Raw genomic sequence first — 16,156 nt, 5'->3', positions numbered from 1 at the left:
GACTTGGATAGGCTGGGTGAGTGGGCAAATGTTTGGCAGATGCAGTATAATGTGGATAAATGTGAAGTTATCCATTTTGGTGGCAAAAAACAGGAAAGCAGACTATTATCTAAATGGTGACCGATTGGGAAAGGGGGAGATGCAGCAAGACCTGGGTGTCATGGTACACCAGTCATTGAATGTAGGCATGCAGGTGCAGCAGGCAGTAAAGAAAGCGAATGGTTGTTAGCTTTCATTGCAAAAGGATTTGAGTATAGGAGCAGAGAAGTTCTACTGCAGTTGTACAGGGTCTTGGTGAGACCACACCTGGAGTATTGCGTACAGTTTTGGTCTCCAAATCTGAGGAAGGACATTATTGCCATAGAGGGAGTGCAGAGACGGTTCACCAGACTGATTCCTGGGATGTCAGGACTGTCTTATGAAGAAAGACTGGATAGACTTGGTTTATACTCTCTAGAATTTAGAAGATTGAGAGGGGATCTTATAGAAACTTACAAAATTCTTAAGGGGATTGGACAGGCTAGATGCAGGAAGATTGTTCCCGATGTTGGGGAGGTCCAGGACAAGGGGTCACAGCTTATGGATAAAGGGGAAATCCTTTAAAACCGAGATGAGAAGAACTTTTTTTTCACGCAGAGAGTGGTGAATCCCTGAAACTCTCTGCCACAGAGGGTAGTTGAGGCCAGTTCATTGGCTATATTTAAGAGGGAGTTAGATGTGGCCCTTGTGGCTAAGGGGATCAGGGGGTATGGAGAGAAGGCAGGTACGGGATACTGAGTTGGATGATCAGCCATGATCATATTGAATGGCGGTGCAGGCTCGAAGGGCCGAATGGCCTGTCCTGCACCTAATTTCTATGTTTCTATGTTGTGCCTTTTTGACTGGAGTCAATGGTGGTCTCCCATCTAAGGTCCTTGGAGATGATGGTTCCCAGGAACTTAGACTCCACAGATGTGACTGTGGTGTTGTTGATGGTGAGGGGGAGCTCTCCTCAAGTCTACAATCAATTCCACTGCCTGAAGAGCATTGAGCTCCAGGTTGTTGCGATGGCACCAAGACGCCAGCTGTGTCACTTCCTGTCTGTAGGCAGATTCCTCCCCATCCTGGATCAGTCCAATCAGGATTGTGTCGTCCGCAAACTTGAGAAGCTTGACAGAGGTGTCTGTGGAGGTGCAGTCATTGGTGTAGAGAGAGTAGAGGAGAGGAGAGAGTACGCAGCCTTGCGGTGCTCCTATGCTGAGGGTTTGCGGGTCCGAGATGTGCTTTCCCAGCCTCACATGCTGCTTCCTGTCTGTCAGGAAGCTGGTGATCCACCGACAGAGGGGTTCAGGCACAGTCAACTCAGAAAGTTTGGAGTGTAGTAGCTCTGGCACAATGGTGTTGAATGCAGAGCTCAAATCAACAAACAGGATCTTCGCACGGGTCCCCTGGCGGTCTAGGTGCTGCTGGATGAAGTGCAGGCCCAGGTTGGCTGCATCATCCACAGATCTATTGGCCCCGATATGCAAACTGCAGAGGGTCCAGCAGGGGGTTTGTGATATTTTTCAGCTTGGCCAGCACAAGCCTTTTGAGTGTCACCATGACTACAGAGGTCAGTGCGACAGGCCTGTAGTCATTAAGACCAGTAATCCTTGCATTATTGGGTACAGGGACAATAGTGGAGACTTTGAAGCCGGCAGGGACAGTACATGTTTGCAGGGACTGGTTAAAAATGTCTGTATAGACCGGTTCGGGCAAGCTGTTTGGCACAGAGCTTAATAGTAAAGGATTCTGGTCATTCACCCTATCTATTCCCCGCATGATTTTATACATCTTTAGTTTAGTTTAGAGATACAGCACGGAAACAGGCCCTTCGGCCCATCGAGTCCGTGCCGGCCAGCGATCCCCGCACACTAACACTATCCTACACACACTGGGGACAATTTACAATTATACAGAGCCGTTTAATCTACAAATCTGATGAAGGGTCCCGACCCGAAACGTCGCCTATTTCCTTCGCTCCATAGATGCTGCCGCACCCGCTGAGTTTCTCCAGCATTTTTGTCGACCTTCGATTTTCCAGCATCTGCAGTTCCTTCTTAAACAATTAATCTACAAACCTGTCCGTGTTTGGAGTGTGGGAGGAAACCGGAGCACCCGGAGAAAACCCACGCAGGTCACAGGGAGAGAACGTGCAAACTCCGTACAGACAGCACCCGTGGTCAGGAAGGGCAGCTGGGTCTCTGGCCACTGGAGTTACTCCAGTACATGGTGCTGTGTACAGGGCGGGTCAGACCGGTTGTGAGTGGCTGGCGAATAGCCGCCAGCGTCCACAATGACCCACCAACGCAAACCCCCTCTGGTGCTTTGAAATACGGGGACGTTCTTAACAAAGAGAAGAACATTTGTAATTTGTGCTGGGCCGTCTAGACAGGATGGGGAAGGACAGGGGCTGTGAAATGATTCACTACAAACAGCCCCAGGGACAAGGAGCCTGCCAAATCAATGCCGCAATCGCTTCAAGATGTGTAATAAATACACAGAGCTGCCGACACTCTCAGCGGTGGAGATCGGACAGGCTCTAACGTTGCCCCTCCCTCCCCAGCTGCCGACTGACCCGAGCACCAAGCTAGCGTTTGTAGACTTCCCTGGGATTGAACTGGTACAGAAGTGTGAAAACCAACGCACACCTCCAGATTCACCGCCAGCTGCTCCCCGGCTGTTGTCAGGCAACTGAGCTGTCCTCTCACCAACTAGCAGCAGCAGCAGCCATCACAGGCCATCACACACACACACACACACACACACACACACACACACACACACACACACACACACACACACACACACACAACACACACACACACACACACACACACACACACACCACACACACACACACACACACACCCACACACACACACACACACACACACACACACACACACACACACACACACACACACACACACACACACACACACACACACACACACACACACACACACACACACACACACACCACACACACACACACACACACCCACACACACACAACGCACACGCACACCACACACACACACACATCTACACACCCACACACACGTACACACCCACACCCACACCCACATACACACACACACCCACACACACACACACACACACACACACACACACACACACACACACACACACACACACACACACACACACACACACACACACACACACACACAAACCAACCTCCCTTCCATCGCCTCCATCTACACCCCACGCTGCCTCGGCAAGGCCAGCAGCATCATCAAGGACCAGTCTCACACCCTGGTCACTCCCTCTTCTCCCCTCTCCCATCGGGCAAGAGGTACAGAAGTGTGAAAACACACACACACACATCTCCAGATTCAGGGACAGTTTCTTCCCGGCTGTTATCTGAACTAACTAGAGAGCGGTCCTGACCTCCCATCCACCTCATTGGTGACCCTCAGACACCAATCTTTGATCGGACTTTACTTGCTTGACCTTGCACTAAACATTATTCCCTTTATCCTGTATCTGTACACTGTGGACGGCTCGATTGTAATCATGTGTTGTCTTTCCGCTGACTGGTTAGCGCGCAACAGAAGCTTTTCACTGGACCTCGGTACACGGGACAATAAACTCAACTAACCTTGCAGCCTTCTCAGGTTTTAGCTCAGGTGTGCAGCATAGAAACATAGACAATAGGTGCAGGAGTAGAGGCCATTCGGCCATTCGAGCCTGCACCGCCATTCAATATGATCACGGCTGATCATCCACAATCCCGCTTTCTCCCCATATCCCCTGATTCCGTTAGCCCCAAGAGCTAAATCTAACTCTCTCTTGAAAACATCCAGTGAATTGGCCTCCACTGCCCTCTGTGGCAGAGAATTCCACAGATTCACAACTCTCTGGGTGGAAAAGCTTTTCCTCATTTCATTTAGAAATGGGACCACAAGTGCTAGACTCTCCCACTAGTAGAAGCATCCTCTCCACATCCACTTTATCCAAGCCTTTCACTATTTGGGATGGTTTCAATGAAGTCCCCCCCTCATTCTTCTAAACTCCAGCGAGTACAGGCCCAGTGCCGACAAACGCTAACTCACTCAGTCCTGGTATCTGTGGACCCTCTCCACAGCCAGCACATCCTTCCTCAGATATGGGGCCCATTAACTGTGGTCTCTCTGTCTCCATGGTGAAAGAACTCTTTGTTCCTTCCTGTTCTAGACGGCCGTTGGCATTTCCAGTCTTGGACGGAGGGAATTTAAACCATCAAAGGGAACATACACATTGGCACCAATTGCACAGTTGGGTCGGGGAGGGAGCCCTGGGGAGAGGAGTTGATGAAATGCCATGCTTATGGTTATGGTTTACATGTGTTATCCATTCCCCTGGTTACGACACTGCCTCATATTTAATATAGACACTAAATGCTGGAGTAACTCAGCGGGACAGGCAGCATCTCTGGAGAGAAGGAATGGGTGACGTTTCGGGTCGAGACCCTTCTTCAGACCCCTTTTAGTTTAGTTTAGTTTAGCACTAGAGCGCAGAGACAGGCCATTCGGCCCATCTAGTCCGTGCAGGCACTGGGCCTGTACTCGCTGGAGTTTAGAAGAATGAGGGGGGAACCTCATTGAAACCATCCCGAATAGTGAAAGGCCTGGATAGAGTGGATGTGGAGAGGATGTTTCCACTAGTGGGAGAGTCTAGGATCAGAGGTCACATTTAGGACTGAGATGAGGAAAAGCTTTTACACTCAGAGAATTGTGAATCTGTGGAATTCTCTGCCACAGAAGGCAGTGGAGGCCGATTCACTGGATGTTTTCAAGAGAGAGTTAGATTCAGCTCTTAGGGCTAACGGACTCAAGGGGTATGGGGAGAAAGCAGGAACGGGGTACTGATTGGGGATGGTCATATTGAATGGTGGTGCAGGCTCAATGGGCCGAATGGCCTCTACTCCTGCACCTATTGTCGATGTTTCTATGACGTACCCAGGGCTGGGGCAACACACGGTTCCACCGACCCGACACAACAGACTCGTGTCCTGATTGTGAGAGACAGGCCAAGTAATTCCATCAGCAACCTGTCAGCATCAATAACATCACGTTTATCTCAGATAGACCGACCCAGCTCGCTGGCCCACAGTCAATGTCTGCTGTCACAGCTCACAGATCACCAATCCACTCAGAAACCTGTCCAACCATCCTGCTTACACAATATAGCTCCCTCTCTTCCCCTCTCTCTCTCGCTCTGTCCCTCCCTCTCTGCTGTCCTCTCTCTCCACTCTCTCTCTCTTTCCTCTCTGCCTACCTCTCCCTACTCTCTCTCTCTCTTTTTCTCTCCCTCTATCTCTCCCTCTCTCTGTCTCTCTCTCTCTCTCTCTCTCTCTCTCTCTCTCTCTCTCTCTCTCTCTCTCTCTCTCTCTCTCTATCTCTCTCTCTCTCTCTCTCTCTCTCTCTCTCTCTCTCTCTCTCTCTCTCCTCTCTCTCTCTCTCTCCCTCTCTCTCCCTCTCTCTCTCTCCCTCTCTCTCTGTCTCTCTCTCTCCCTCTCCCTCTCCCTCTCTCTCTCTCTAGCAGGTTTAGTCTCTACCCCGGGCTCTCTAGGGGCAGGAACGTTAGTTCGGATGGAGGGAGGTAACCAGGGGGTCACGTTGTTGCTTCTCCAGGGGCCAGAGGGCAGAGGTCGACAAGTTCATGATTAGAGCGGTTGTCGAGGGTTACGGGGAGAAGGCAGGAAAATGGGATTAGGAGGCAGAGATAGATCAGCCATGATAGAATGGCTGATGGGCCGAATGGCCAAATTCTTGTCAACGTGCGACTGAATTGAATTGATTGAAAGGTATAGCATGGAAACAGGCCCTTCGGCCCACCGAGTCCGTGCCGACCAGCGATCCCCGCACACTAACACTATCCTACACACACTGGGGACAATTTTAAATTGATACAAACATGGGCAGGCGGGACTGGCTTAGATGGGGCATGTTGGTCGGCATGGGCAAGTTGGGCCGAAGGGCCTGTTTCCGTGCTGTATCTCTAAACTAAACTAGTGTGTGATGGGCACGGACTCGGTGGGACTCCAAACTACCTGACCATTCTTAACCAATCTCTCCGCCCAGTTAAGTTCTTCTAAAAAAGTCTCCACTTATTAACACAAGAAAATTCTAAACCATTATGAAATTAAACCTCCTTATGTGACAAACGCAGACATATCTAGCAAAGGGGTCGGGCAAACTGGGATTGGAGCTTGGAGAATGTGGCAGAGATCAGGGAGGTTAATATAACTCCCCACAAACTATATTGTTATTGGAGACTGCCACCTTCAGTAACAACATATAACATGACAGGGCTCGTTGGCACAATGAACCACTACATGATGTCCCGTAGACTCATGTTCCTGCTGTATAAACCTTCAATCTCCACACCTTCATTTCATCTTGACGTTAATAATAAAACTACCTCTTTGCACAGATACAAAGCCCATGTAGCAGAATCATCCGTTAAAGGCAGCCCCACAATCTCAATGTGAATTGGAGTCATAGTCACAAGGTCATACGTGATAGCAGCAGAATTAGGCCATTCGGCCCATCAAGTCTACTCCACCATTCAATCATGGCTGATCTATCTCTCCCTCTTAACCCCATTCTCCTGCCTTCTCCCCATAACCCCCGACACCCGCACTAATCAACAATCTATTTATCTCAGCCTTAACAATATCCACTGACTTGGCCTCCACAAATTCACTTCCTGTTTATCGAGGATCAAGGGCGGCTGACAGATGTTGACTGCTGGCACCTCTGGCCAGCTGCTGGTTGTCGAGCATCTGTACACAATAGGTGCAGGAGTAGAGGCCATTCGGCCCTTCGAGCCAGCACCACCATTCAATGTGATCATGGCTGATCATCCCCAATCAGTACCCTGTTCCTGCCTTCTCCCCATATCCCCTGACTCCACTATCTTTAAGAGCCCTATCTAGCTCTCTCTTGAAAGTTTCCAGAGAACCGGCCTCCACCGCCCTCTGAGGCAGAGAATTCCACAGACTCACCACTCTCTGTGAGAAAAAGTGTTTCCTCGTCTCCGTTCTAAATGGCCGACCCCTTATTCCTTATTCACTCACCAACATTGTGTAGCTCCATGCATGATACGTGGGGAGAGATGTATTGGAAGCCAAGGTTGGTGGGGTGACCAGCAGGGACCAGCGCAACTCTGTCATCGATCCTAACCACACAAGGTTTCACACCTGAGAGACTTTGCCAGGATCTGGACCCATTCCCCGGGACAAATAATCCCAGCAATCCTTGAAAGGAAATTTGGGAAAAGTCGAATGTTTTTTGAATGTGGGAGAATTACCCCCTCATAAATGTTCTGTGTAAATTAATCCCATCGACATGTGGATTTAACTGTCTATCCGAGTTATAAATTAGTCAGCGCTGAGTGTGTTTTGTTAAACGCTCATTTTACATTTTTAATGAACCTGTCTCTCTCGGGGCTACAAGAGAGGCTCGCTGGTTAAAATCCACCCAGGCCTTCCCTCCGTTTGTTATGAAGCAGCGAAGGTTGACGATGTCTCTCTGGTATTTTCAGTTTGAAAGTCGTGTTTGTGTTTTATCTTCCTTCATGTCCGCTCAGTAACAGAAACGGAACGGCTGGTGGCACGGTGGTGCAGCGGGTAGAGCTGCTGCCTCACAGCGTCAGGGACCTGGGTTCAATCCTGACTACGGGTGCTGTCTGTACGGAGTTTGCACGTTCTACCCGTGACCCACGCGTGGGTTTTCTCCGGGCGCTCCGGTTTCCTCCCACATCCCAAAGACGTGCCGGTTCGTAGGTTTCAAGTGTGCAGGATAGTGCTAATGGGTGGGTGATCGCTGGTCGGCACAGACTCGATGGGCAGAAGGGCCTTTCGAGAGTAGGGGAATCGAGGACCAGAGGACACAGGTTCAAGGTGAAGGGGGAAAGATTTAATCGGAATCGGAGGGGCAATATTTTCACACAAAGGGTGGTGGGTGTATGGAACTAGCTGCCAGAGGAGGTAGTTGAGGCTGGGACTATCCCAACGTTCAACAAACAGTTAGACAGGTACATGGATAGGACAGGTTTGGAGGGATATGGACCAAGTGCAGGCAGATTGGACTAGTGTAGCTGGGACATGTTGACCGGTGTGGGCAGGTTGGGCTGAAGGGCCTGTTTCCGTGCTGTATCACTCTGTGACACTGTGGATCGTTGGTGATCGATGTCATGTTATAGATCAATGTAGCAATGAGTTAGTCCGTCAATGAAAGTGTAGAGGTTGAGAATGTGACAGCATCTTTAGAGGATTCGAACTTCATTAGATTGTTTACACAATGCAGGGTCCGGACTGTACAGATGCGTTTCTGCTGCCCTGACCCAAGGCTGGACATTCAAGAGAGTGTTTTCCCCGCAGAAAGTGGGATAACATTAAAGTAATGAGAATGGGTAACCGATGGCCGGCAAGGACACGATGGGCCGAAGGGCCTGTTTCCATGTCGTTTCACTAAACTAAACACTACACCAAACTAATCTAAATTAAACTAAACTAAACTAAAATTGTTCTGTGGATTTAAAAAAGGGTGGCACAGTGGTGCAGCGGGTAGAGTTGCTGCCTCACAGCGCCAGAGACCCGGGTTCCATCCTGACCACGGGTGCTATCTATACGGAGTTTGCACGTTCTCCCCGTGACCTGCGTGGGTTTCCTCCCACATCCCAAAGACGTGCAGGTTTGTGGGTTAATTGGCTTGGGATGAATGTAAGATTGCCCCTCGTGGGTGTGTGGGATAGTGTTAGTGCGCGGGGATCGCTGGTCGGCACGGACTCGATGGGCCGAAGGGCCTGTTTCCGCGCTGTATCTAAACTAAACTAAATTAAAATAAACTAGAATATGTGGGAAATCTGGGAGTGAAAAGTCATTCCCAAAACCGCTGCGATACTGATCCATGTGATGCTGCTCACTAGAGTGGGTGGACTGAGCTTGTACTCGCTGGTAGTTTGAAGGGTGAAAGCAGCATCTGCAGTTACTTGCTACATAGATAGATTCTTGATTAGTCATAGACTCATAGAGTGCTAGTGATATCGTGCTATTGGGGGAGTGCAGCGTAGGTTCACCAGGTTAAATCCCCAGGATGGTGGGACTGACATTGGGTCGGCTGGGCCTTGGATTCACTGGAATTTAGAAGGATGAGAGGATATCTTATAGAAACATCTAAAATTCTTAAGGGATTGGTCAGGCTAGATGCAGGAAAAATGTTCCCCATGTTGGGGGAGTCCAGAACCAGGGGTCACACAGTTTAAGAATAAGGGGTCGGCCATTTAGAACTGAGATGAAGAAAAACATTTCCACCCAGAGAGTTGTGAATCTGTGGGATTCTCTGTCACAGACGGCAGTGGAGGCCAATTCACTGGATGTTTTCAATAGAGAGTTAGATTTAGCTCTTGGGGCTAACGGAATCAGGGGATACAGGGAGAAAGCAGGAACGGGGCCTTGAAGCGCCGAATGGCCTCCTGCTGCATCTAGTTCCTGTGTTTCTCACAGGGCAACAGAACAGGAATAAAACATTACTCCTGCACTTTGTGTCTTTGTTTTAAACCAGCATCTGCAGTTCATTGTTTCTCAAGTGGTCCAACACTGGCACCTGCTGGTGGGAGACACACACTGCAGCGGCTCGGACAGTCAGAGCTGGTCTTGCCCTCTCTGCTCTCATCTCCCTGCTCTACAGGGCCGGCTCTACAGGGAACTGTTCAGGCAGGTGGAAGTGTCCCGGCCAACTGCGCACACAACTGTCCCATAGATCAGCTGGGCAGAGGGAAACGCAGGAAACTTCCCCTGCTTCAGGGAGAAAGAAGCTGGTACAGGCTCGATGGGCCGAACTGCCTCTTTCTATGCTGTGGGATCATAAGATCATGAGATCCTAAGTGATAGGAGCAGAATTAGGCCATTCCCCCAACCCCATTCTCCTGCCTTCTCCCCATAACCCCTGACACCCGCACTAATCAACAATCTATCTATCTCTGCCTTAAAAATATCCACTGACTTGTGGCCTCCACAGCCGTCTGTGGCAAAGAATTCCACAGATTCACCACCCTCTGGCTAAAGAAATTCCTCCTCATCTCCTTCCTAAATGAACGTCCTTTAATTCTGAGGCTGTGACCTCTAGTCCTAGACTCTCCCACTAGTGGAAACATCCTCTCCACATCCACTCTATCCGGGCCTTTCACTATTCTGTACGTTTCAATGAGGTCCCCCCCCTCATTCTTCTAAACTCCAGCGAGTACAGGCCCAGTGCATCATAGGTCAAGTCAAGTCAAGTTTATTTGTCACATACACATACGAGATGTGCAGTGAAATGAAAGTGGCAATGCTCGCGGACTTTTGTGCAAAAGACAAACAACAAAACAACCAAACAAATTATAAACGCAATCATAACACACATATTCTTTTACATAATAAATAATGGAAGGAAAAACGATCTGTAGAGTTAGTCCCTGGTTAACCCACTCATTCCTGGGATCATTCTTGTCAACCTCCACTGGACCCTGCCCAGAGCCGGCACATCCATCCTCAGATGTGGGTAGTGTTGCCGACTTCCTCACTCCCAAATAAGGGACAAAAGGTCGAAATACGGGACAAATTCCCAACGGCAATTCATTGACCGACTGGGCCGTGTCTGGGTGAATGATGAGTTGTCCCGGGTGCTGGACTGTACACAAAGCCCAGACGGCCAGCGGGCTGGTGAGGAGTTTTGTCTCCAGGCCGTGGGACGTCCCGCGCAAAGTCCAGCGCCCCGTCCAACTCACGGACCGATGATGATCGGCCGTGAGAAGGAACGGGCGGTGGTGATGTCGGCGGTCAGCGAAGGTCTGAAGGTCGGACAGCTGGCCGGGCTGGAGACTGACCGACGGGGCCACGGGCGAGGAGCTGCTGCTGCTGCTGCTGCACTCCATGGGCTGCACTACGTCAGGACGGGTGAGGCTGGGGCCGGACGTGGCGCTCCAACACGACAGTCCCCTCGACCCGAGTAGTAGCGGTCAAATACGGGACAAGGGCGGTCCCGTACGGGACAAACCAATTTAGCCCAATATACGGGATGTCCCGGCTAATATGGGACAGTTGGCCACCCTAGATATGGGTCCAAAATTGCTCTCAGTTCTCCACATGTGGCTTGACCAGCACCTTATTGAACCTCAGCGTTACATCCCTGCTTTTGTATTCTAGTCCTTGTGAAATAAATGCTAGTATTGAGTTTGCTTTCTTTACTACTGATTCAACTTGCAGATTGACGTTTTGGGAATCCTGCACCAGCATTCACAAGTCCCTTTGCAGGTCTGAATTCTGGATTCTCTCCCCATTTAGAAAATAGTCTACGCCATTATTCCTACGACCATATTGCATGACTCCACACTTAGCTTCACTATATTCCATCTGCCACTTCTCTGCCCACTCTCCCAACCTGTCCATGTACTTCTGCAGAGTCCCTGCATTCTCTACACTCCCTGCCCTTCCACCTATTTTCATATAATCCACCTCCCCTTCATAAAGCCATGAACTTTGTAATCTCATCCTTTATAGTGGATTCTAAAATCTTACCAACCATCAAAGTCAGACTAAGCGGCCGATAGTTCCCACTATTCTGCCTTGCTCCCTTCTTGTGCAGCGGGGAATGTTGGCAATTTTCCATTCATCTGGGACCTCTCCTGACTCTAGTGATTGTTGAAACATCACTATCATTGCCTCCACAATGTCTAACGCCACCACTAGTGTGCAGTCCATCAGGACCAGGTGACATCCACCTTCAGCCCTGTCAGCTTCCCAAGTACCTTGTCCCCAGTAATAGCGGCTCCACAAACCTCCACCCCCTGGCGCTCCTGTTGCTGGTGTCTTCCACTGTGAAGACTGATGCAAAAAAAGTTATTCAACTCCTCTGCCATTTCTTTATTCCCCATTATTCTCCTGCATCATTCTACAAACTCTTTCTTTAGTCTTTAGAGATACAGTGCGGAAACAGGCCCTTCGGCCCACCTAGTCCATGCCGACCGGCGATCATCGCATACACTAACCTACACACACTACGGACAATTTAAATAATTTCAAAATCAATTAATGTACAAAGCCGCACATCTTTGGAGTGTGGGAGGATTCTGATCTATTTGGATAGCGTGCAGAACCTCTGTACACCTGACAATAATACACATAAATCTAATATCATTTTTAGTTTAGTTTAGTTTAGAGATACAGCGCAGAAACAGGCCCTTCGGCCCACCTAGTCCGTGCCGACCAGCGATCCCCGCACACTAACACTATCCTACACACACTGGGGGACAATTTACATTTACACCAAGCCGATTAACCTACAAACCTGCACGACTTTGGAGTGTGGGAGGAAACCGAAGATCTCGGAGAAATCCCACGCAGGTCACGGGGAGAACGTGCAAACTCCGTAGAGACAGCACCCGAGGTCAGGATGGAACCCGGGTCTCTGGCGCTGTGAGGCAGCAGCTCCACCCGCTGCACCACCGTGCCACATTAATTGTACGATCGCTCCGATTTTCTATAAGTGATTAGTCACCTCCTTTTCGCTCTCCCCCCCCCCCCACCCCCCCCCCACACCCCCCCCCACCCCCTCCCCCACACCCCCCCACCCCATTCCCCCCCACATATTCCCCACTCCTCCCCTCATTGCGATTATCAACTTTATCACCTACCTCCGACAAAGGGATTTCACTCCGAAGCTTAAAGTTGAAGCATCGAGGGTTTTCAGGAAATTGATCTGAGTATTTTGGGCACTGATAGAAGTTTATAAAATGACGAGATTATAGACGGGGTAGACAGTCAGAACCTTCTCTTGTTCCAGACTGGAGGGCATAGTTTCAAGGTGAGGGGGCAAAGTTCAAAGGAGCAGGTGTTTTTCACACAGAGGGTGGTGGAGGCAGATACGATCGCGGTGTTTAGAAACTTGTAAGGGGAGGCCATTCGGCCCTTCGTGCCAGCACCGACATTCATGGCTGATCATCCCCAATCAGTAGCCGGTTCCTGCTTTCTCCCCATATCCCTTGATTCCATTGGCCCTAAGAGCTGAATCTAACTCACATGTGGGAATGGAGGGATCTGGATCACGTCAGTTTAACGGCGTCATGTCCAGCACGGACACTGTGGGCTGAAGGGCCTGTTCCTGTGCTTTCCCCTTCAACAGAATGTCCCAGATTTTTGTCGCAGTTCTCCCTTAATGCCACCAGATGGAGAAGTTGCTTCACTTTGCAGATGAATCGTAGCTCTATGTTTGTTTGTTTGTAATCACATCGTCTCGAAAATACGACGCGCTAACGGCAACATTTGTACATATTCCGGTGGAGATTTTCCCCCCGGCGGCAGAAATCCCCGTGTCTGAAAAATCCAATTTATTTCTCCAGTTTTTAATGAAAATGTTCAAGAATCTGAAAATACTTTGGCAAAAAACCGGCTGTCCTCTAGTTCGTGCAGCAAGTGACGTCACCCCCCCCGACCGCCCACGCCCCCCCCCCCCCCCCCTCCCGTACTTGCCCCTGTCTGGGGCCTGGAGTCTGGGGTCTGGAGCCTGGGGTCTGGAGTCTGGGGCCTGGAGTCTGGAGTCTGGAGCCTGGGGCCTGGAGTCTGGAGTCCTGGAGCCTGGGGCCTGGAGTCTGGGGCCTGGAGTCTGGAGTCTGGAGGCTGGAGTCTGGAGTCTGGGGCCTGGGTCCTGGAGTCTGGAGTCTGGGGCCTGGGGCCTGGAGTCTGGGGTCTGGAGCCGGCCTCCTGTGGGGGGCTGGAGTCTGGAGTCTGGGCGTTGGAGTCAGCTGGAAGTCTGGGGCCTGGAGTCTGGAGTCTGGGCGTTCGGGAACCAGCCTGGACCCTGGAGACGCCACCCCCCAGTCTGGAGTCCCACCCCCTCTCTACCCCCCCCCCCCCCCTGCCCCCCCATTCCCTCTCTATCTGGAGCCTGGAGTCTGGGGCCCCCCCCCCAATCCCTCTACCCCTGGAGCACAGGCACATCGTTGACGAGCAAACACTCTGTATCAAACACTCAAACACGTGTTGTTCAGCTGACACAAAGGGCTGGAGTAAAAGTCACAGAGTGATGGGTGTGGAAACAGGCCCTTCAGCCCCTGGAGTACCCATACTGGCCAACATGGGGCCTGGAGTCTGGGGCCTGGAGCCTGGGGTCATAGAAACATGGGGCCTAGAAATTAGGAGTCTGGAGCTGGATTCGGGGCCTCGAGCCTGGGGCCTGGAGTCTGGAGTATGATCTGGATCTGGGGTCTGGATCATCCAACTCAGTATCCCGTACCTGCCTTCTCTCCATACCCTCTGGGCCCCTTAGCCACAAGGGCCACATCTGGGGCCTGGGGCCTCTTAAATGGAGCCAATGAACTGGCCTCAAGTCTGGGGTCTGGGGCCTGAGAGTTCCAGAGATTGGACTCTCTGTGTGGGGTTCTTCTCATCTCAGTTTGGGGCCTTTCCCCTGGAGTCTGGAGCTGTGACCCCTTGTCCTGGACTTCCCCCTCCTGTCGGGGGCTAATGTTCCTGCAAGGGTAGCCTGTGCGTTGGGGTTAAGAATTTTGTAAGTTTCTATAAGATCCCCTGTCAATCACCTAAATTATAGAGAGTATAAACCCAGTCTATCCCTCTTTCTTCTAAGACAGTCCCCATCCCTCTGAACCCCCCCCTTCACTCCCTCTACCCCCCCATAACAGACACCTCAGATTTGGAGACCAAAACTGTACGCAAACACTCCAACACGTGTTGGTCAGCTGACACAAACCCTGGAGTAAAAGTGCACAGAGTGATACCCTGTGGAAACACCCTCAAGCCCAACTTGCAATGACCGGCCAACATACCCCAGCTTTCTTTCCTGCCTGCCAGCATGTGGCCCAGTTCCTTCCAAACCTGTCCTACCCATGTACCTGTCTAAATGTTTCTTAAACATTGCGATAGTCCCAGCCTCAACTACCTCCTCCAGCAGCTCGTTCCACACACCTTTTATGAAAAGGGTTGCTGCTCAGATCCCTATTAAATCTTTCCCCTTCACCTTAAACCTATATCCTCTGGTCCTCGATTCCCCTACTCTGGGGGTAGTTGAGGCTGGGACTATCCCAACATTTAATACACACTTGGACAGGTAAATGGATAGGACAGGTTTGGAGGGATTTGGGCCAAAGGCAGGCAGGTGGGACTAGTGTAGCTGGGACATGTTGGCCGGCATGGTCAAGTTGGGCCGAAGGGCCTGTTTCCACACTGTATCACTCTGTGACTTATTCTGTGTTTTAGATGGCTGCATTGAAAATGTGCCGTTGCCGGGCCACGGGGACGGGGGGGGGGAATAGTTAAAGTGACTAAACCAGGATTCCGTGCAGCAGATACGAGTAGGTCTTAGCACGGACGCTGTGGGCCAAAGGGCCTGTTCCTGTGCTGTACTGTTAGTTTAGTTTAATTTACAGATACAGCACGGAAACAGGCCCTTCGGCCCAGCGGGTCGGTGCCGACCAGCGATCCCCGCACACTAACACTATCCTACACACACCGGGGACAATTTTTATTTTTACCGAAGCTAATTAACCTACAAACATGTTCGTCTTTGGAGTGTGGGAGGAAACCGGAGCGCCCGGAGAAAACCCACGCGGGTCACGGGGAGAACGTGCAAACTCCACACAGACAGCACCCGTAGTCAGGATCGAACCCGGGTCTCTGGCGCCGTGGGGCAGCAGCTCTACCCGCTGCGGCACCGTGTTCTATTGTTCTGTGATGTGTCTCTCCTGCAGAAGAGACAGTCTAACCATTACCCACACCTCTGTAACACTCTCTCTCCCTCTTTGTATCTCTCCCTTTCTCTCTCTCTCTCTTGCTCCCACGCTCTCGCTCCCACGCTCTCTCTGTCTGTATCTCTGTATCTCTCTCTCTCTCTCTCGCCTGCTTGTGAAGATTAATTGCCTTGCTTTGAATTGGTGCAATCAGCAGTTTGCGATGATATAACTGGCCAGTGATTGCAGTCTGCAAGGTCAGATCCTGCAGGGAAACGACAGAACAGAACCATCGACGCTGGGACAATGTTCACCGCCCCCAACGTGCTGATGTCAGCATTATCCACAAACCAGTCGCTACCGATCTCGGCGCTCACTGCTCCTCTGCCGACCTTGACAGATG

The sequence above is a fragment of the Leucoraja erinacea genome, chromosome 25, assembly GCF_028641065.1.
Source record: "Leucoraja erinacea ecotype New England chromosome 25, Leri_hhj_1, whole genome shotgun sequence".
Taxonomy (NCBI): Eukaryota; Metazoa; Chordata; class Chondrichthyes; order Rajiformes; family Rajidae; genus Leucoraja; species Leucoraja erinaceus.
This window is presented reverse-complemented; position numbering follows the sequence as displayed.